The sequence below is a fragment of the Sarcophilus harrisii genome, chromosome 1, assembly GCF_902635505.1.
Source record: "Sarcophilus harrisii chromosome 1, mSarHar1.11, whole genome shotgun sequence".
NCBI lineage: Eukaryota > Metazoa > Chordata > Mammalia > Dasyuromorphia > Dasyuridae > Sarcophilus > Sarcophilus harrisii.
The window spans coordinates 711,549,783-711,571,165 of record NC_045426.1 but is presented as its reverse complement, the minus strand read 5'-3'; the positions used below and the strand labels follow the sequence as shown (position 1 = coordinate 711,571,165).

Here is a 21,383-nt window from a genome sequence, read left to right as displayed (position 1 = left end):
CTTGACCCCGGCCTGCGGAGAGTCCCCTGGGCCTGCCTTCCGGGTGGTCTCTGGATCCAGGGGCCACGTGGGGAGCAAGTCAGAAAATAGCCTCGGTCCGGGACGGGAAGAGCCTCGGTTTGGGCACAAAGAAACCCCGGCTGTTGTTCGGGGCCTGCTTGGCTTGGAGCCAAACGCTTGTCTCTGACCTTTGACGAGACCGGGAGAATAAGGGACTCGGGGAGAAGAGCACGGATTGACCCAGGGGCGCCAGGGTGCCAGGCCAGGCCGGGCAGGCTCCCACACCCCGCCTCCTGGGCTGAATAGTTTCCCAGCCCGGTGCCCGTTGTCCTGAGGGTAAATGGGCCGGTTGGGACCAGGGAGCCGCTGCAGCCCTCCCTCCCAGCTTTCCTTCCCTCCCGGGGCTCAGGGACCCTCTGGCAGGGGCAGGCCTGAAGCCCAGGGCCTCCAGCCGGGTTCATTCCATCAGCATCTTTCCCCAAGAGCTGGGGACAAGAGGACTAGGAAGAGTCCTGCCCAGAGGGGGCTGACATGCTCCTGGGAGGGAGAGAGTGGGGCCGGCCAGGTGAGGAGCCCCCCACCCCGAGGCTGGGACCCAGGCCCCCCCACCCTGAGGGAGGTCAGGGAACCAAATGCTGAGGTCAGGGGTTGGGGCCGGGGAGGTAAAAACGGGGTCCAGTGGCAGGGCTGGGGCTCAGGGGGAGAGGGTTGGCCCCTGCACCCCTGGGATTCAGGATGGGAGGGAGTTTTGGGAACCCTTCTTGGAAAAAAGGCCATAAAAAGGGAACCCCAAAAGCTGGACTGGAAAAAAGCAGTTTATTCTTGGCACTGGGGAGTCAGCCTTTGCTCCGCATGAATAGAAAGTTTCTGGGAGAGAGATCCCAACAAGGCCATAGAGTCTCCCCTTAGGGGAGATAGGTGGAGGGAACAGGAGAGGGCCCGCTTGGAAGAGAATAACACCTCCCAGCAGAGGCTCCGGCCAGGAAGAAGGATTCTATAATCTGAGGTCTTCTACAAGGAGAGGGTTTAAAATTGTCTCTTTTATAATCCAAGGCCGGCTCCATGGGGGCTGGGTTATTAGCTTGAGCTGGAATTGAATAGAAAATCTTCAGTTGAGTGGGAGTTTCTCCAATGCAATGACAGGCATCTCCACCTCAGCCAGCCCCACCTCCATCCCAGAAGGAAGCGGCTTGTCCTCGGGCAGGGGCTTTGCAGGGGCAGGATTCCAGGAGAATTTGTCCTTCCAGGAATTGTAGAGTTTCAGGTCCCTCCAAGTCCTGCTGATGCCCCATGGTAACAAAGGACGGAGAGGCCATTGGGCAGACCCTCAGTTGGATCCAAAGCAGCCCCTGCAGGCCTGTTTCCAGGCCCTTTTCACCCTGGTGGGGCTCGGGAGACTGGGGCCATTTCCTGGACAGAAGACCTAGGGATTATCCAACCCAACCTAATGTAACTGGACCTTACTGCCTGCCTATGTAACCTGGATGGAGCCTCTTAGCCGGGTGAGATACTGGAAAGGAAATCAGGAACCTGAGGTCCCACAGAGGCTGGAGAGATTCTGGGAGCGATCAGCAGCCCCGCGGTAGTGGGACCCCATGGCTTCTGTGTGGCAGACATGCCAGCTGCGGCGTCAGGATGAGAGGGGCTGCCAGAGGATGGAGGGGAGCCCATGGGGCCAGCCATGGTTCACCACCGGAGATGGGGCATCTTTAGACCAGGCTGCCGGGTGGGTCCCACTCTTTGACCATCTCAGTCTATGTCTGCTCAGAGAAATGCAGGGAGCCGGAGGCTGCAGTGGCCCTCGAGGATGATCTAGCTCTGGCAGGGCCCTGTCCTGCCATGAGGTGGGCTGTCTTGGGCCAACTGCAGCCCAAAGCCTGCATCCGCCAGCTGCCCCGGCCAGCCCAGCTAGGAAGCCCGTGGTTTCGGGTGTGCTGCAGCCTTGGGCTCTGTTGCCCACTCTGACTTCCTGGTGGTCCTTTGGGGCCATTCGGTTGATGTGGGGGCCCTGGGTACATATGACTGAGAATGGGCTTGAATTTCAGAATGCCAGTCCCTCAGCCAGCTTCTCCTGAGCTGGATGGATTCACCTGACTTTGAAAATGTACTGCAGGCCTGCTCTGGTCCCTTTGACCTTCATGTGCCTTGGGCTTCTCTCTCATCTGCTCCTGCCCCTGGCTTATCCTCTCCCAGGCATGGCTGCCCATGGAGCCAGCCAAAAGGGGCTGGAAACAGGAGAAGAGTGAAATTGGGATCTTTTGGAAACAATTGGGATCTTCTGGAAACAACTGGCATCTTCTGGAAACAACTGGGATCTTCTGGAAAAAATTGCTTTCAAGGCAAGTAGAGGCTTCAAGGAAAGATGAGTACCAGAAGACTTAATGTTAACAGATTAGCGCACTTCTCCAAGTAGGAGCAATTTCTTGCTTACTTGAAAGCTGAATCAATATGCGGTTGGCAAAAGTGGAGCAGAGAAGGAGTGGGCAGCTGTCAGAGAATTGGCATGCAGAAGGAACGTGCAATGCACAAGTTTAGTGACATCCCCACTCCAGATGTTCGTGTGGACTATTTGTACCCGACTTGGGGTAGAGCCTTCTGAGCTCATGCTGGACTGATCAGCCACAGCCAGACCCACCATACCTCGACCCGGGCACCGTGTGGTCCTCCTTGAGCACAAAGGACCACAATGAGCCTGTGTGAGGGGTGGTGTTGGTCTGAGAGCTTTGGAAAGGACAAATATTCTAGATGTCCTTGAAAGAGACACACGTGGTTCCAGACTTTTTAGGAAGTCTCATGAGGACTTTGAAAAGCAGTAGAAATATAGAGAAGTCGATGACTCAGCATGTCCCTGATTTACTGGCTTGCCTCTGGAAAGATTTTGGAGAATTTCCTTCTGGGTTAAATCTCGCTGATTCCTGTCTAAAGAGCTAATTCACTCTTGTCTTTGTCCTCCTTTATTCTAAATAGAGAACTCCCCTGATTTTTATTTGCTATCTGCCTGGTGTGTGTGTGTGTGTGTGTGTGTATGTATGTAGTTGAAGAACTTCCAGCAGCTGAACTTCCAAGGACATTTAACTTCCTCTTCTGTATTTTGAGTTTCTCTAGGTCTCTGTGACCTGTGTGAATATGTTGAGTGGTAGCCAATATATACTTAGATTTTAGACATATGTATTTAACCTCAAATGATGGCATTTATCACTGTTCAAGTTACTAACATTTGGACAATTAGTTGCCTGATGGTTCCTCCCAGAACGAGGAATCTGCTGTTGTTGGAACGAATAACATCCAATTAAGGGGTGAGGGGGCATCTATCTCTTAATGTTCTCCAAATCATGATGTAATCCTTTGTATCTAAAACCTATAAAAACTGTATACCTTATCCCCTTCTTTAGCCCTTCTACCCTGAGTTCTCTCTCTTTCCCTCCTCACAGTGGAATTGCTCATTCTCATGAGAATTAATTAAATAAACAACTTTTCTGCTTTTTTACTTCGAGAGATCTCTGAGTAGTCATTTTTAGATAGGATTTTCTATCCCTCTCAGTTTTGGGGGCTCGTCTGGGATGAGTCTTTGGGGATACGGCTGCCCACCCCAAACAGGATAGGCATCCCCACGGCTAGTTTTTCCATGCTCTCTGGCTCTGAGTGTGTAGCCTCCCTCCCTCTCTGACAAACGACCTGAGGCAGAGATACTCAGTGAAAAGCAAAATTGAAGACGAAAAGGAGAAATAGAGTTCTGATGGGCCACGGCAGCAGTCTAAAAAGAAACACCTATTCTTGAGGTGAGCTTGGAAAGTCTGGGGTCTATTGGCTGGGTCAAGGGAGACCCGAGGGACTAGCCCTCCTCAAAATTGCTTTGGTGGACTGCTATTGACCCAACGGTAAAGGACTTTCTAAGGAGGCCTCTCTCGGGTGACTGCAGGCGTGAGGGTAACGAAGGACCTCCGCTGACAACTTGGTTTGAGACCAGGTTGTAAAATGGGACAGAAGCAGTCCAAAGATTTATGTCAGGACATTAGCTAGGAAATTCAAGAAAAATAGACCTCTGGGTCTGTCTGTGTGTGTATGTTTGTCTGCTTTGCATTCTGTTCTGTGTAATGGACTGAGGTTTGAGTTGATGCACTGAGGTCCCAAGTACGTGAGGCTAAATAATAATTGGGCTATACTCTATTAATATACATGATTGGATAAAGAATGGTCCCTGCCCACTCTCCGTGCAAGTCCTGATGTGTTGTATAGGAAATGACGATTTTGGTGGGTGGAGGCAGAGAGAGGGAGAGGAAGAGAAGCTGGGAGAGATTGGGCCTGGGTTCGAGACTCCGAGCTGCTGGTTGTGTGGCTGCTGGTCGAGCTAGCTTCTTGACTCAGCTGCACACATTGCTATCGCCGATTCTCTTCCACCTCCGATCTTTCTTCACTGAGAATAAAGACTGACGATTTTCCCCTAACCTGAATTCCTGACTCGTGCTGATTTTAAAATACGCGATCTTCACAGTTCTGTGTCAAAAGTTAGCAAGCTCATAAGAGATAAGAATCTAGCCTCTGTGTTCCAGGCAGTGGGTTAGGTAGGAAAAAGAAGTTTGAAAAATCTTTTTCTCTCTCCCTCTACCTCTACCTAACATCTTCAGCTTTGTGGGGAGAAGGGGGTGGAGGGGGAGAAGGAAAAAAAATGTTTAAGGTAAAGCAAGGATTTGGTGCTTAACTCTTTCCTGGCTTTCTAAAGGAAAGAAGTTTGAATGGAATATCTAGGTAGATTTCAGGAAATCTCATGAACTAAAGTATCGGCTAATTTTAAAATAATTTTAAATTGGTATGTTGGAAACAAGAAATTGCAGATATTGGAAGGGAGGATTAAAAATAGATTAAGAGAGGTAAATAGCTGAACACTGGGGCTCTCTGACCTCTTGGACCTGTGGGAAAACTATGCGTGTTTGTAAAAAATTGTGCCAGGAGAAGAAAGAAAAATCTTTATTAGTAAATTTGCCTTCATGGAATTAGAGAAAAGAAAGTTTAAGAAGGTTAAACTTGGTAAATGTTTGTCTGCAACATCAGATTAAGAGTTTTGGGAACTTACTATATTTTAAGAAGGTACTATAATTTTGAAATTGAAATAAAATTGAAATTGGCGGAAATAATTTTTACTGTTGCCTTGCACAGGTTAGATTTATTCTGGGTCAAAATCTTAAAAATTATTTGAATATTGTGGTCTTTACAACTGAAGAGAAAAACTTTTCATTTTTTTATTATTTGGTTGGACTTCAAATTGAAATTCAAAATAATTGTTATTAAACAAAATGCTAGTACTTTACCTTAAAGGGGGGGGGGGGTCATGTTTGTATCTCCCTACTTAAGTGGTATATTGCTTTTGAAATGTATTGGGTAATTTATAAACTATATTATAAGTTTTATGAAATTTGGTTCAAAATTAATTGTGAATCTTAAAAGTTTAAAGTTTTTTAAAAAGGGTGATTTAAAGACAAGAGAAAAAGAGAGATTGATTTACAAAAGCAATTAATACTTTAAATGGAGCATTTAGTCAGAAGGATCACAGAGAGAGAGCTACGAGACGGGATGTGTTTTTGCAGTGAGAGAGCAGCGAAACAGTCCTCCCAAGCCGGAAGCTGTCCGGAGTGGACCCCAACCTCCCGTGTGTAGGGCTCCCAACCAGCCTGCCTCCACAGCCCCCTCACCCCCAGTCCCAAGTGGCCTCTGCGCTCTGAACGAGGCTCATCCTTCCCTATGAGACAGGCCAGGGAAGTATTCCACCCAAGCGTGAGAGAACGTCACAGCTCTGGGTCCGGGGCCTCTCCTGCTCTGGAAAAGCTGCCGAAGCCTCGGGCCCCGCTCTCACAAGGTTTAAACACAACAGGAAAAATAGGTACAATTATAAGGAGACCAAATGTGCCGAAATAATGATGAATGTTCATAAATCACTGACCTTAAGGACCTGCTCCAATGTAGCAGGTTAACACTGTGATTGGCTGTAGCCCAGGAGGAAAACCGGCCTTCTCATTGGGTCGCCAGGGCGCCTCCCGGATCCTTCCGCTACCACGCTGCCTGGCGACAATTACACCAAAGAGAAGTCAGTCCCTCAGAGCCCGGCTCCGCGCTGAGCATCGCGGGAACAAAGGGGAGGGAAACACGATCCGGCCTCTGAGCGGCCTCCCGTCCCAGGGGAGAAAAACCCGAAAACTGCGCACACAAGGCGGAGCCTGTGGGTGCGTGAGGACGCCCCCGCGCCCACAGGGACCCACCAGCAGGCCGCGTAGCTGAGACGGGAGAGAAGGGAGGGGCAACAAAGAGGGAAGCGAGCGCGGTCAACGGGGCAGCAGCCTGCTGGGAGCCGATTCGCGGCGCTGTCCCTGAAGAAGGGAGCTCCCATGGAGGAGACGGGCCCGTGAGGGTACGGGCCCGCGTGGAGGGAGACGGACTGCAGACGGGCACGGCCCATGAAGGCAGGGACCGCTGGAGGGCACGGGCCCAGGGAGGGAGACCAGTCATGAGGAGCATGGGCGGGCGGTTGGGGAGGTAATTCAGGACAAGTGGTAAAAATGGCAGGAACAGACTCCAGGAGGCAAGTGAAGGGTTCCTCCCATCAGGACATCCTCCCTTGACCCCTTTCCTGACTTCAAGGGGCCTCCTCCTCTGGTCCCAGTAGCAGGATGGGCGGGAGTTCGCTGGGGCGGGGCTGATGGGCGGAGCCGGCGCCACATCCCCAGGTCCCTGGTCCCCAAAGCGCCCTGTCCCCGGGGCCCCTGCAGGGGGCGCCCCCACTCACCGAGGGAGCGGCGGGCGGAGGGAGCCCGGCGGCCATTTCTCCCCCTCGGAGCCTCCTCGAGCGGAGCCACAAGCGCAGGAAGGAGCCTCGGTCCGGTGACTGCATCGGCCCGGAGAGGCTGAGGAGAAAACTCGGGAGGCGGCACCTGGGGTCTGAGCTGGGAGGACGGGAAGGTGCGGGCGCAGGGACTGCGGGCAGGGAGAGAGCGCGAGAGCCCCAACTTCCGGTTCTGGGAAAGCTCTGAAGGGAACCACTTGGTATGCCAAGTGCCGCCCCCTGCGGCAACGCGGCCTTATGGGAAGTGAAGTTTGGGCTCCGGGAGTGACTCGCGGCAAGATGTTCAAGAAAGTGACCCGGGTAAGTCCCATTGGTTAGAAAAAGGAATCGGCTGTGCCCAATTATTATTATATATTATCATTAATATTTTATAATTTATTACTAATATACAATAATTTTTATATAAACATTAAAATAATAATTTATAATCATATATTATTATTAATAGTTAATTAATTAATTGAGATACACTACATCTCAAGGGCAGGAAGGGCGGCAAGTGGCGGGGGAGGCAGAGTCGTGGTTGGTGGCGCCGAAGAACTCCTGCCCGGGGCCCACCAGGGGCAGCTCCCGCTCACACCTGCAGAGGCCGCTGTTCCCCTTTGTCCTTGGTTCTCCCGGGACCCGGACTTTAGGGAGCCGGGGTCTTGACCCGCGCCTGCGCAGTCTCGGGCCTGCCTTCCGGGGCCTCTAGGGATCCAGGGGCCACGGGAGCAAGTCAGAAAATAGCCCTGGTCCGAGGGAGCCCTGCTCGGGGCACAAAGAACCCCTGCTGTTGCTCAGGGCCTGCTTGGCTTGAGCCAACGTTTGTCTCTGACCTTTGGCCAGACTGGGAGAATAAGGGACCGGGAGAAGATACTGGATTGACCACAGGGTGCCAGTGGAAGCAGGCCAGGCCGGCAGGTGTCCCCTACACCCCGCCCTGGCTTGAATAGTTTCCCAGCTCCGTGCCCGTTGTCCTGAGGGTGGGGATGGGGCCTGGTCTGGGACCAGTCGGAGCCGCTGCAGCCCTTCTCCCAGCTTTCTCCTTCCCTCCGCCTGGCTGTGACCTCTGGCAGGGGCAGGCTCTGAGCCCAGGCGCCCTCTGCAGTCAGTTCATCTCCATCAGCATCTTCCCCAAGAGCTGGGGACAAGAGGACTAGGAAGAGTCCTGCCCAGAGGGGGCTGACATGCTCCTGGGAGGGAGAGAGAGGATGGGGTCAGTGAGTGGCAGCCCCACTCCCTGAGAGCTGGGGACCTAGGCTCCCAAGGCCACCCTGAGGAGGCCAGGTCCAAATGCTGAGGTCGGGTCTGGGGTCAGGGAGGTAAATGACGGGTCTAGTGGCAGGTCTGGGGTTAGGGGAGAGAGGGCTGGTCTCCTGCACCCCTGGGATTCAGCACATGGGGAGGGAGTTTTGGGAAACCCTTGTATAAAAGGCCATAAATGAGGAACCCCAAAGCTGGACCTGGTAAAAAGAAGTTGACATTGGCAACCCTAAATTCAGGTTCCTCCTGACGTCAGGGCTGGTGTCCCATCCACTGCACCAATTAGCTACCTCCTGTAAACATCGTTTTTGAAGTAGGCATGGACAATACTTCTCATTTCTGTATACTAAGAAATTAGGCAATCCCAAAAACACAGAGAGAAATGGATTTCCACGGAACTCACTATTTATAATAATCTTTTCTAACCAGTATTTGTTAGGAAGAAATCAAATTTGCTAGTGTAAGCTTGAAGCACTGCCTCTTTTTAAAAGATCTTTATAAGATTCTGGGGAAACAGCTCAAATCAAAAAAATTACCACTTAAACCAGCAATTTTTAGGAAGGAATAGCCAGAATTCTCATCTGGTACCCCCAGATATTTTTTTTCTTATTTAAATGTTTCCTGGAGTAACCAGTCAGTCCCATGGCCCCTTCTCTTGCTCTTTGGGTTGGAAGCCAGCCCAGGACCCACATTTAGACTACCCAGATTCCCCAGGGGGACATATATAGACATGACTTGCCTTATCCTCAAATTGCCTAGAATTGATTTATTTGTATATGTATCCTTTCAGTAAAATATAAACTTTATGTGGGCAAGAATTGTTTTACTTCTGTTCTTCAACAGAGAATTGTATAGAGATTTCTAAGACTTAAGTCTGGGAGCTGTACAACCAGCCAGATCTTTGTCATACTTCTTTTCCAAGAAGTGGGAACATAGAGAAGGGAACAGTCTTTCTATTCTATTCTATTCTAATACCCTTAAATTCTCTGGTTAATTTTTTCTTTCTTTTTTTTGCTGAAGAAGTTGGGATTAAGTGACTTGCCCAAGGTCACACCGCTAGGAAGTGTTAAGGATCTGAGACCAGATTTGAATTCAGGTTCTCCTGACGTCAGGGCTGGTGCTCTATCCACTGCACCAATTAGCTGCCTCGTAAACATCGTTTTTGAAGTAGACATGTGGACACATTTCTCATATTCTGCATACCAAGAAATTGGGGCAATCCTAAAAATAATAGAGAGCTAGATGTCACCTTGGGGATCATTCAGGTCAGCCCCCCACCTCTTATTTTAAAGGGGAGGAAACATTACTTTCCCAAGCCATGCTCCTTCTGGGGACAGTTCCATGGAGCGCTCATACTCACCCATTGGACTGAGTGCACATAACTGCTATTCTCAGGGCAATCACAGTAATCATGAGAAGCTGAAGTTGAACTCCGACTCATCATGTATTGTATAACCTTGGAAAGTCAGGATGTAAAAAATCATCTACCCAAAGATTCATCAAATATTTGTTAACTGGCATAACTATCAAGGATGGGCCTCAGGCCTCCTTGCCCCGTTCCAATTTCCCATTTCTAGAATTAGAGGAAAGGACTACCCATGTCTGTTCAATGGTATGCTGGCCTGGTCATTTCTGATACTTTCTTGTCACGGGACAATGACATTGCTTGTCGAGAGACTTTTAGAAAGTGGTGATAATGGCTTCCGAGGACTGTGAAGCTTTTGACTATTTGGTTTTGGGAAAATGTACTCCTTTTGAATAAATGACACCTATACTGCCTTTAAAAATGGGCAGTTATGTGGCATAATAGATAGATCACCAACAATTGAGTCGGAGGACATGAGTTCAAATTCACTTGGACACTCTGACACATCCCATTTGTATAAGCATAGGCAAGACACTTAACCCCTGATTGCCTTGCAACACACACAAAGAATTTCAACCATCAATTCTATAATGGAATGAACTTTTTTTTTTATTCTCTTGAGGTAACAGTAGACATAAGCTTTTGACCCATATGTCCTCAACCTTAAAAAGATAGTGACTCCTGAGAACCTTCCTACCTTGATTTAGTGTTAAACATTTTCTATATGATAAAAAGGGGAAAGAAAACAGATGGTGATTCTAAATTCTAAAGAGAAATTGAGGTTAATTTCGGATTCGCCAAATTTTTGAAGCACTTGGGATTTGTGAAGATTGTTATGAGAATAACTTGCCACCGAAATAAGCATGCAAAAGTAGAAAAGAGGTGCTTGAGGACTTGAGTAACAAGAACTATGGAGCAACCACTATGGAAAATTTGGGTTGGGCTCTGAGTTTTCGCCTTTACTGTGAGTTTTACTAATTTTAGCTAAGCATGCAATGCTTTAAACCCTCCTGAAATTATGATCTCGGAACACTTTATTAGTATTAGAAGATGTCAAATTCCCATATTCATTATACATTCAAAAGATTTCTCCAATATGAACATTTAGTAACTATACTCCTAAGGGAAAGCTTTCCCCACCCTGTTCATTATTTGTAAAACTATTGCTTGAACTTTCTGTGTTTGCAACCTGGCTTCTGTGAAGTGACTTTCATTTATAAATAAAGCTTCTCCATTGGTGAACTCTCTCTAGAAAAGATGGTCCTCTGAATGAAGGATTTCGATTAATTCATAACGTTTTTTTTCTCCCTCTGAACTCTTTGAGTTCAGTTTAAGAGCTGTCTTCAAGCAAAAAGCCTTTCCACATTCAGTAAACTGACGAGGTTTCTCTCCAGTATGAACTCTGTGATGTACAAGGAAGGATGTCTCACATTCCTACCTATATACAAGGTTTTTCCACTATAAATCAATTGGTATTGCATAAGTTTTTGCTCGTTGTTTGTTTTCTCAAATAAGGCCTCCTACAATCTGTGTGCATGCATAAGATTTCTCCTCAGGTGTAAATTGGTGGGATCAAAAATGTTCCTTCTATCTGAAAGGTTTTCTCACACTGTGTATTGTTATGTTTATTGTGATGACCCCATTAGCACCCTGGGATACCTTAGAATCAGCTTGAATTAGATAAGCAGAAAGTTCTTAGTCTTCTATTTTTGGTTTTTTAGTGGTAGAAGTGAAGGAGTTAAAGCAGGATCTCTGCAACCTCTCCTTATTCCTCCTGATAAACCACAAAGTGACTTTGCTCATCTTATTTCACCCCAGTCCCTCCTACATTTCTCTCTCTGTATACACCAATCATTGAGCCAGCACAGGATAATGGGAAGGACCATTTTCCAAGCATATGACCATAGAGTATTATCCAGTTGGAAGTTAGCCTCAAGTGCTCAGCTGTCCTGACCTCAAAGCATTGACTCAAGAGTTTCAGCCCTCTACATCTCCTGCTTTCTTTTATTTTACAACACAGGTGGTCACGCCATCCCTGACTTCTCAGGGAGGTGAGAACCCCAAAACGAGGGGATTATGCTCTCCCTGACTTCCCACGAAAGGAGGTGAAAACATCGAAAAACCGGTGATCACGCTCCCCCTGACTTCTCAGGAAGGGAGGTGAAAGCACTAAAAAGGAGATGATCATACCCCTATCTGACCATAGGGAGAAGAAACACCAAAGTGGAAGTGGGGATTGCCCCACAGGTTTCTGGGCTGAAGGGTTTTATTAGAAACAGAGGTATGCACAAACCCATCACTATGGAGGTATTATACAAGCACATATCAATAATGCACAGGCTATTAGTGATGACTCTCCCCACAAACAGTGCAAACTCAATGGTGCAATGTAAACATCAATTGTACATGCAAGTAGTGATATAATAAACAATATGAATCAACATAGTGTTGAAAAGAAGATTCTCAGAAGTCCTAGAAGGAGGGTAAACAACAGTCACACATATGCCTACTTCAGCAGCCAAAAGTTAGTCCAAACCAATCTATTGTCCATTGTTTTACATGACAGGGGGATCCAATGATCCCGCAAGTTTTGTCCTGCAACAGTCTTTGATGTGATGGGAATCCAATGATTCCAGGAGATGGAAGTCCTGCAACAGTCTTACGTCTCAGAGAATCCAAATGATTCTGGAGGGTTTCGAAGTCCCACAATTTTTGATGTCCAAGTGAGACAAACGCTACAACTGCCAAGGTGCTCATTCAGTGGTGAGCACAGTCAGCAACAGAAGCAACCAGTTTCTTGGGTCTTCCTCTTTCATCTCTCCGATGACAAAGCTTAATACGGCTCATTGGCACCCATCTGAATCCTTCCATCTGTGGAGATACAAGCAAACCCCTCCCCAAGGGAGTTTCTATCTGGTCCTTACATTGACTCACTTCTCTGGGACTCCCCTACAGTACCTGGCGATTATCTAAAGATAGTGGAGCCCTTTGCACTGACACTCTATTCCAGGGTTCTAAACCCGTCTTCTTCCAGAGCCAGTACATCTTTAGGAAAATCAAGAAATTAATAGTATAAAGAGCTAGATTTTGAAGTTCTCTAGGGTTGCTCTTCGCTTTTGGAGGAGCGTCTTAATGTCTCTATTTCCTCTCTTACTATTGTCTATACGTGAGGTTTAAAACAATACGCTAGTGCCTGTAAAATCTATACTGTGCACACAAAAGTGCAAAATGTTTAGAAGTATACAGGTCGATTATCTGTTTTCATTGTTTGTGGCACAACCCATGATTGCAAATGCTTGTATAAGGAATTCAGTGACCACTGGCTGTTCTCTTTGCTGCTGGTATTGCATTTGCAATCCTGGAAAAGTGTCTAACACAACATGGATAAAAAGACAAAGCACTAAAAAGATTTATAATGGTCAGCATCCATATGCCAAATTGTTGTCTCAAACCACAAGGGTTCTTCCTTGGACGCAGTGTAGGAGCATAGAAAGGAAGGCAAGCTGTACTTTGCACAAAAGTTGGCAAAATGTTTAGAAGTATAGACAGGTCGATTGTCTGTTTTCATTGCTTGTGGCACACCCATGATTGCAAATGCTTGTATAAGGAATTCAGTGACTACTCGGGCTGTTTCTTTTGCTGCTGGTATTGCATTTGCAATCCTGAAAAAGTGTCTACCACAACATGGATAAAGACAAAGACCAAAAGATTTATAATGGTCACATCCATAAAGCAACTCATCGGGTCTCAAACCACGAGGGTTCTTCCGAGGCAGCAGTAGAGCATATAAAGAAGGCAAGCTGTACAGGTTTCATTATGCTCCTACCTTCCTCTTTGTTATTCCAAATTTACAAACACATAAAGCTCGAGCAGCCCAATGATATTTACAATGAGATTCTTGGGCTGTTTGAACCCTTTGTTTTGTTTCTGAGGAGCATCTTAATGTCTCTTGTTTCTCCTCTCTCTACTACTGTCTATACTGAGGTTGAAAGGAACCTTTAGCTACGCAAGTAGCCTGTAAAATCTTATACTGTGCACAAAAGTGTGCAAAATGTTTATTAGTATATACAGGTCGATTGTCTGTTTTCATTGCTTGTGACACAACCATGATTGCAAATGCTTGTATAAGGAATTCAGTGACTACTCGGGCTGTTTCTCTTGCTGCTGGTATTGCATTTGCAATCCTGAAAGTGTCTACCACAACATGGATAAAAGACAAAAGACCAAAAGATTTATAATTGGTCACATCCATATGCCAAATTTCGTTGGGTCTCAAACGACAAGGGTTCTTCCTTGGAGGCAGTGTAGGAGCATAGAAAGGAAGGCAAGCTGTACTTTGCACAAAAGTTGGCAGGTAAACAAGCATTTAGAAGCATAGACAGGTCGATTGTCTGTCGCCATTGCTGTGGTGAACCCATGATTGCAAATGCTTGTATAAGGAATTCAGTGACTACTCGGGCTGTTTCTTTTGCTGCTGGTATTGCATTTGCAATCATGAAAAAGTGTCTACGACAACACGGATAAAAGACAAAAGACCAAAAGATTTATAATGGGTCACATCAACATGCCAAATTTCATCGGGTCTCAAACCACGAGGGTTCTTTCTTGGAGGCAGTGTAGGAGCATAGAAAGGAAGGCTAGCTGTACAGGATTTTACTATGCTCCTACCTTCCTCTCCTGTTATTCCAAATCGTAAATGTAAAGCTCGAGCAGCCCGATATTTACAATGTGATTCTTGGGCTGCCTGAACCCTTTGTTTTGTTTCTGGAGGAGCATCTTAATGTCTCTGTTTCTCCTCTCTACTATTGTCTATACTTGAGGTTTAAACAATACGCTAGTGGCCTGTAAAATCTTATACTGTGCACAAAAGTGTGCAAAATGTTTAGGAATATGAGCATATAGATTGTCTGTTTTATTGCTTGTGGCACAACGGCGATTGCAAATGCTTGTATAAGGAATTCAGTGACTACTCGGGCTGTTTCTTTTACTGCTGGTATTGCATTTGCAATCATGAAAAAGTGTCTACCACAACATGGATAAAAGACAAAAGACCAAAAGATTTATAATGGGTCACATCCATATGCCAAATTTCATCGGGTCTCAAACCACAAGGGTTCTTCCTTGGAGGCAGTGTAGGAGCATAGAAAGGAAGGCAAGCTGTACTTTGCACAAAAGTTGGCAAAATGTTTAGAAGTATAGACAGGTCGATTGTCTGTTTCATTGCTTGTGGCACACCCATGATTGCAAATGCTTGTAAAAGGAATTCAGTGTCATCCGGGCTGGGTTTTTGCTGCTGGTATTGCATTTGCAATCCGGAAAAAGGGTCTACCAAAACATGGATAAAAGACAAAAGACCAAAAGATTTATAATGGGTCACATCCATATGCCAAATTTCACTGGGTCTCAAACCACAAGGGTTCTTTCTTTGAGGCAGTGTAGGAGCATAGAAAGGAAGGCTAGCTGTACAGGATTTTACTATGCTCCTACCTTCCTCTCTTTTTATTCCAAATCATAAACGTAAAGCTCGAGCAGCCCGATGATATTTACAATGAGATTCTTGGGCTGCCTGAACCTTTGTTTTGTTTCTTGAGTGAGCATCTTAATGTCTCTGTTTCTCCTCTAGTATTGTCTTATAATGCGGAGGTTTAAACCATACGCCAGTGGCTTGCAAATCTTATACTGTGCACAAAAGTGCAAATTGTTTAGAAGTATATACAGGTCGATTGTCCTGTTTTCATTGCTTGTGGCACAATCTAATGATTGCAAATGTCAGGATAAGGAATTAGTGACCACTGGCTGTTTCTTTGCTGCTGGTATTGCATTTGCAGGTAATCATGAAAAAGTGTCTACCACAACATGGATAAAAGACAAAAACCAAAAGATTTATAATGGGACACAATCTATGCCAATTTCATCGGGTCCAAGAGGGTTCTTCATTGAGGCAGTGTAGGAGTTATTATAAAGGAAGGTGTTGTATATCATTATGTCTTCACCTCCTCTCTTGTTATTCCAAATCACAACATAAAGCCTGGAGCAGCCCGATGATATTTCATAACAGATTCTTGGGCCGTCTAGAAACTTTGTTTTGTTTTTGAGGAGCATCTAATGTCTCTGTTTCCCTTCTCTACTACTGTCTATACTTGAGGTTTAAACAATAATAGTAGCCTGTAAATGTTATACTGTGCAAAAGCAGTAAAATGTTTGAAGTGTATATACAGGTCGATTGTCTGTTTTCATTGAGCCAGGTACACCCATAATTGGTAAATGTTTGTATAAGGAATTCAGTGACTACTTGGGCTGTTTCTCTTGCTGGTATTGTATTTGCAACTGAAAGTGTCTACCACAACATGGATAAAGACAAAAAGACCAAAAGTAGATTTATAATGGTCGCATCCATATGCCAAATTCTATCGGGTCTCAAATCACAGGGGTTCTTCATTGAGGTAGGAGCATAGAAAGGAAGGTAAGCTGTACAGGTTTTTTACTATGTCTTTACCTTTCCTCTTGTTATTCCAAATCGCAAACGTAAAGCTCGAGCAGCCCGATGATATGTACAATGAGACTCCCGGCTGCCTGAACCTCTTTCTTTTGCCTTCGGAGGAGCATCTAATGTCTCTGTTTCTCCTCTCTACTTGTCTATACTTGAGGTTTAAACAATATGCTAGTGGCTTGTAAAATCTTATACTATGTATAAAAGTGCGCCAAATGTTTAGAAGCATAGACAGGTCGATTGTCTCGTTTTCATTGTTTGTGGCACAATTCCATGATTGCAAATGCTTGTATAAGGAATTCAGTGACTACTGGCTGTTTCTTTGCTGCTGACATTGCATTTGTAACTGAAAAAAAGTGTCTACCACAACATGTATAAAAGACAGACGACTCAAAAAGATTTATAATGGTCACATCCACATGCCAAATTTCATTGGCCCAAACCACGAGGGTTCTTTTCTGGAGGCAGGTAGGAGCATAGAAAGGAAGGCAAGTCAGGCAGGCTTACTATGCTCCTAGCTTCTTCTCTTGTTATTCCAAATTGTAAGCATAAAGCTCAAGCAGCCTCATGATATTTGGAATGAGATTCTCAGGCTGCTTGAAATAAAGGAGTATTGGCCAACATGGTTAGAAGGCTATCTGCCTCTGAATTACCATCCCAAATACAACCTGGAAGTCCACGACGAGAGTGGACATACAAGATATAAATCTTACCTGGATGCTTTCTCACTTGCTGTTGAAGTTCCTTAAATAGCTGTTATATATTACAGGCTACAAATTTTATTTGGGCTATGGCAATTCTTTGTACCACACCTACTGAATAGGCTGGACTCAGGATAATAAGGTGTATATCTCCCGGATATTGGGTGGTAAGAGCCAGCTAGAATGATTGCATACAATCTAGTCTATCTAAGTTGAGTGGACTGAAAAGGAGTTCTGACTCACTTCCCCTTTATAGTTAACCTCATGAGAATATATAGTACAAATATTATGTTTGGATACATCTGTAAAGAGAGTTGGCCCTTGAAGAGGAACTTCAGAAACCTTTTCTTCTAGAATCCATCGTACATTATGTAATAGTCTGGTTATCTTAATAAGATCTCTTGTGTCGTCGTGGAGCCAGAAGCATAACATTTGACACTTGGGATGTCACAGTAGACATATTAATTTGTGCATTAGTATAAAAGGTGTATATCTTATTATATCTTATCCCAGATACTTGTACTGCTCGCTTAATTGCCTTTAACAAAATTCTAGACACAAGCACTGGCAAAAGTAAGAGTTTGTTCTGGTTGTGTTGGGAGGCTCACCCACTCTATCACACTGTCTGCTTGATGAAGGAATGCTGTGGGTGCCTCTTGTGTAGTAAAAAACTGATATTTCTAAGGATATTTGAGTGACTTTCAACCACACACTTCAACTTCTCTCAAAGTCTCTTGAGCTTCTTTTGTAAGCTGGCGTGGTGAGTTTAAAGCACTGTTTCCCCTTAAAATGTCACATAATGGTTGTAACTGATAGGTAGTCAATCCTAACACTGGACGCATCCATTGGATATCTCCTATCAATTTCTGAAAGTCATTTAAGGTGTTTAGCTTCTCTGTTCTTAAGGACACTTTTTGCACTGTGAGCACTTTAGGGTTTGGTTCATATCCTACTTTTTCCAAGCAAAAGACTTCCCACATTGCTTACATTCATAAGGCTTCTCTCCAGATTGATGCCCGATCAGAACTGTACTATGGCAGAACACCTTGCCAAGGTTTATCTCTAGTGAGAATATTCTAATATCAAGTGAGGTCTCTCTTGTGAAGGAAAGCTCTCCACACTCATTGCACTTAGAAGGTTTGTCTCCAGTATGAATCTTTTGATTTTTGAGTAAGTTCTTTGATCAGGCACAAGGCCTTACAACATTCATTACACTAATAAGATTTTCCTCCAATATGAATTCTTCAATGTAAATTAAGAGCTGTAGTCAGGCAGAAAGTCTTCCCATAGTCATTACATTCTTAGGATATTTCACAGTATGGATCATCTGATGTCAAATGAGGTCTATCTTCCAGCAGAAGGCCTTCCCACAGTCTAATCATTCATGAAGTTTCTCTCCCATACGGATTTTCCTGTACTGAGTAAGATATGTCTCCTGGCTGAAAGTCTTGCCACATTCATTACATTCATTATTATTTCCTCACTAGCTGGGTGCCACAATTCCAGATTTGACTCAACTCACGGTCCAAGATACCATCCCTTATAAGACTTGCCTGGCATAATTCCTCCAAAGAAATGTCCAGCTTTGGGATTGTCTGTTTGATTTCAGACCTACTGTCCCAACCTGAAAGAGAGAAAAATGTAAATATTCCATTTCCTGCTGCATTACACTTAAACATATCTTCTATCTCCTCAATCAATAAAGATTATCAAATAATAAAATATACAATATATGACATATTAGTTTTGTGTACTATAATGAGCTTTTACACTTTATATTAAGTTTCTATACCAACACTACAAGAAAGTCTAAAACAGAAAAGAAACTCTTGCATTCATCAAAACATTCATCCTAGCTCTTTTCTGATAAAAAAAAATTAATAGGTTCTATTGGGGAATGTCTAAGATACATTTCTATAACACAATATTACCTCACTTTAAAAAATGACAAATATGAAGAATTCAGTGAAGCAAGGAAAGACTTAGGTGAACTATTACAGGGAAATAAGAAGAGCAAACAAAAGATATGATGACAACAAAAATACAACATACTATGTAATTATAAGGACAAAGGATAGTCCCAGACAAGAGTTGAGAACATGTACTTCCCTCCCTTCATTTGCACAAGTGGGAGATTCCCAGTGAGGAACAATGTATACATATATTAAATAAAAAGGTGAGAACTTGTTAGTTTTGAATTAGTTTCTAATAAGTTCTGAATAAGTTGGGCTAATAACTGAAAAGGAGAAAAGGCTGAAATGCCTTTAGGAAATGAAATGTCCTCTTAATGTCCCCAAACTTCTCCCTGACACAAAGATTCATATCTTACATACAAATATTCTCACATGGGTGTTGATGCCACATAGAAGAAGAATTTCAGATATTAAATATATAAAGTCACTATATCAAAGGCCTTTTGATTTCATTAAGTGTGAAAACTACTTTGCTCCACCAATACTGGCGGCAACTCATCTATAATTTTAGAATTTTAGTTACCTAAGGTTGAGAAAGAATAACTGAAAAGGCTCATACTCAGAGACTTACCCTCAGAGGTAAGTTATATAGTATTACTAAATTCACAAGGAAAGATTAAATATTTGTCAGAGAAACTGTCTATCTATAACACATAAATGGTCCAAGAATGTAAAGAGAAAAATCCAAATGGAAAAAGAAACACAAATTTAAATGTCAATTGAAAAATCACTCAAACCTTATTAATCAATTAAGTAACTACAGGCATGAATTGGAACAACGCTGAGGATCAACACCAACACAGGGCAGAGATCATTAAAACAACAAAACTCAATGTTCTCAGAAGTGAAGAAACAGGTACACTCCTTCATTTATGGCAGAATGCTAGAAACTGAATAGCAAGCAGTAAAGTAACAAAATAATCATACTCTGACTCAATTGCACTATTTAGTATATAACTTTTTCTTTTGAGCTAGCTCCATAAACATACTCGTTATAAAAACATGGAAAGCCTTTAGAAAATAATGCAAAGAAAAATTTGACAAGGACTTCTGTTGGTATAAATAATGAATGACGAATATATAACAGGATAACAAGGGAAGGATAAATGGGAAGGATCTCTTGCCAGAGAAAATCCACTCTTCCCCACATTCCTGGGAAGGGATACAAGGGAAGTTTCCTGGATCCACATTTTATAAGTGATTCCTATTAAAGACCACTCATGATGTTCTATGCTGTACCTTTTCCCATCTGGTTTTCACTTATTTACATGGACAGGTGCTTCTTCAGACATCTCCCTTTGGCATCCCAAGTTTTATTCCTTGTTCCTATTGGTATATCATATCTGGTTTGGAAATTACAAATCCTGTTTGTTGGAAACAGAAAAGAGGTAGGTTCAGGGAACCATCTCAGATTTAATATAAGGCAATAAACATTTATTAAACCATCTACTATGTTTTTTCTCTCTCTTGGGAAAAATGAACAAGGAAGTCCTAATAAGATGCTCTCTTCCTAGTCTTTGGAACTAGGGAGAAGTGGGTCACAGACTGGAGTTGTAGTCAGTTAAAGAAATTAATTCATTTGACACACATCCTGATAACAGGATAACTTTTCATGTCTTCAGAAAACTATACGATGGTTAGATTACTATTTTAAATAATTATTATATTATAACATCATACTATAATACAATAATATAAAAATAATTAAATATTATCTCTGATGGAAAAGAGAGTGAAGAAGGTACAACCTCAGGAGCATACAAACAATCACTTTAGAGAGGTACAAAACAAAGGTCTTTTCCCTCAGGACAGGGCCATAAAGATTCATAACTGTCAGGCAAAACAAGAAATAAGAACACTCTACTACTGGGATTATATCCCAAAGAGATTATAAAGAAGGGAAAGGGACATGTATGTGCACGAATGTTTGTGGCAGCCCTTTTTGTACTGGCTAAAAACTGGAAACTGAATGGATGTCCATCAGTTGGAGAATGGCTGAATAAATTGTGGTATATGAATGTTATGGAATATTATCGTTCTATAAGAAATGAGCAACAGGATGGTTTCAGAAAGGCCTGGAGAGAATTTCATACGAACTGGATGCTATGAAACAGAGCAGGACCAGGAGATCATTATATACTTCAACATCAATACTATATGATGACCAGTTCTGATGGACCTGGCCATCCCTGTATAAACGAGAGATCAACCAAATCATTTCCAATGGAGCAGCAGTAAATGAACTGAACTAGCCATGCCCAGAGAAAGAACCTGGGAGATGACAAAACATTACATTGAATTCCCAGTAATCCCTATATTTATGCCCACCTGCATTTCGATTTCCTTCACAAGCTAATTGTGCTAACATTTCAGAGTCTGATTCTTTTTGTACAGCAAATAATGTTTTTGGCTCATGTATACTTATTGTGTATCTAAGTTATATTTTAATATATTTAATATCTACTGATCATCCTGCCATCTAGGGGAGGGGGGTGGAGGGTGGGTGAGGTAAAAATTGAACAAGAGGGTTTACAATTACACGCTGTAAAGTTACCCATGCATATAACCTGTAAATAAAAGGCTATTAAATAAAAAAAAAAAAGAAAGAAAGAAAAAAAGAAATAAGAACACTCAGGAAAGCCCATAATTCATACCAAGAAAGAAAGAAAAGCCCTTCACAGATTGGGAGACAAGGGCAATCTCAAGGACCCAGAACAGGCAGGCCAGGTCTCTCTGGTTGTCCGGGCATCACATCCCCTGCACAGATCCTGGGCTG

At 43.9% G+C, this 21,383-nt stretch overlaps 2 long non-coding RNA genes across 6 annotated transcripts in view; one reads left to right on the top strand and one right to left on the bottom strand.

The window, feature by feature from the left end:
* Positions 1-21,383, top strand: part of LOC116420879 — a 36,129-nt gene that overhangs the window by 7,499 nt on the left and 7,247 nt on the right. Inside the window, exons 1-2 of one of the 2 annotated variants that reach the window (XR_004231332.1) lie at positions 13,639-13,747; positions 15,887-15,906. This is a non-coding gene — a long non-coding RNA (uncharacterized LOC116420879). Of the gene's footprint in view, positions 1-13,638; positions 13,748-15,886; positions 15,907-21,383 lie in introns of those variants that run through there. The other variant, XR_004231333.1, reaches the window with a different exon arrangement.
* The window catches only part of LOC116420875, a 35,854-nt gene continuing 32,229 nt past the window's right edge, over positions 17,759-21,383 (bottom strand). For 3 of the 4 annotated variants that reach the window (XR_004231326.1, XR_004231324.1, XR_004231327.1), the window contains 2 exons: positions 19,847-19,971; positions 17,759-18,258 (listed from right to left, as the gene is read on the bottom strand). This is a non-coding gene — a long non-coding RNA (uncharacterized LOC116420875). Of the gene's footprint in view, positions 18,259-19,846; positions 19,972-21,261; positions 21,308-21,383 lie in introns of those variants that run through there. The other variant, XR_004231325.1, reaches the window with a different exon arrangement.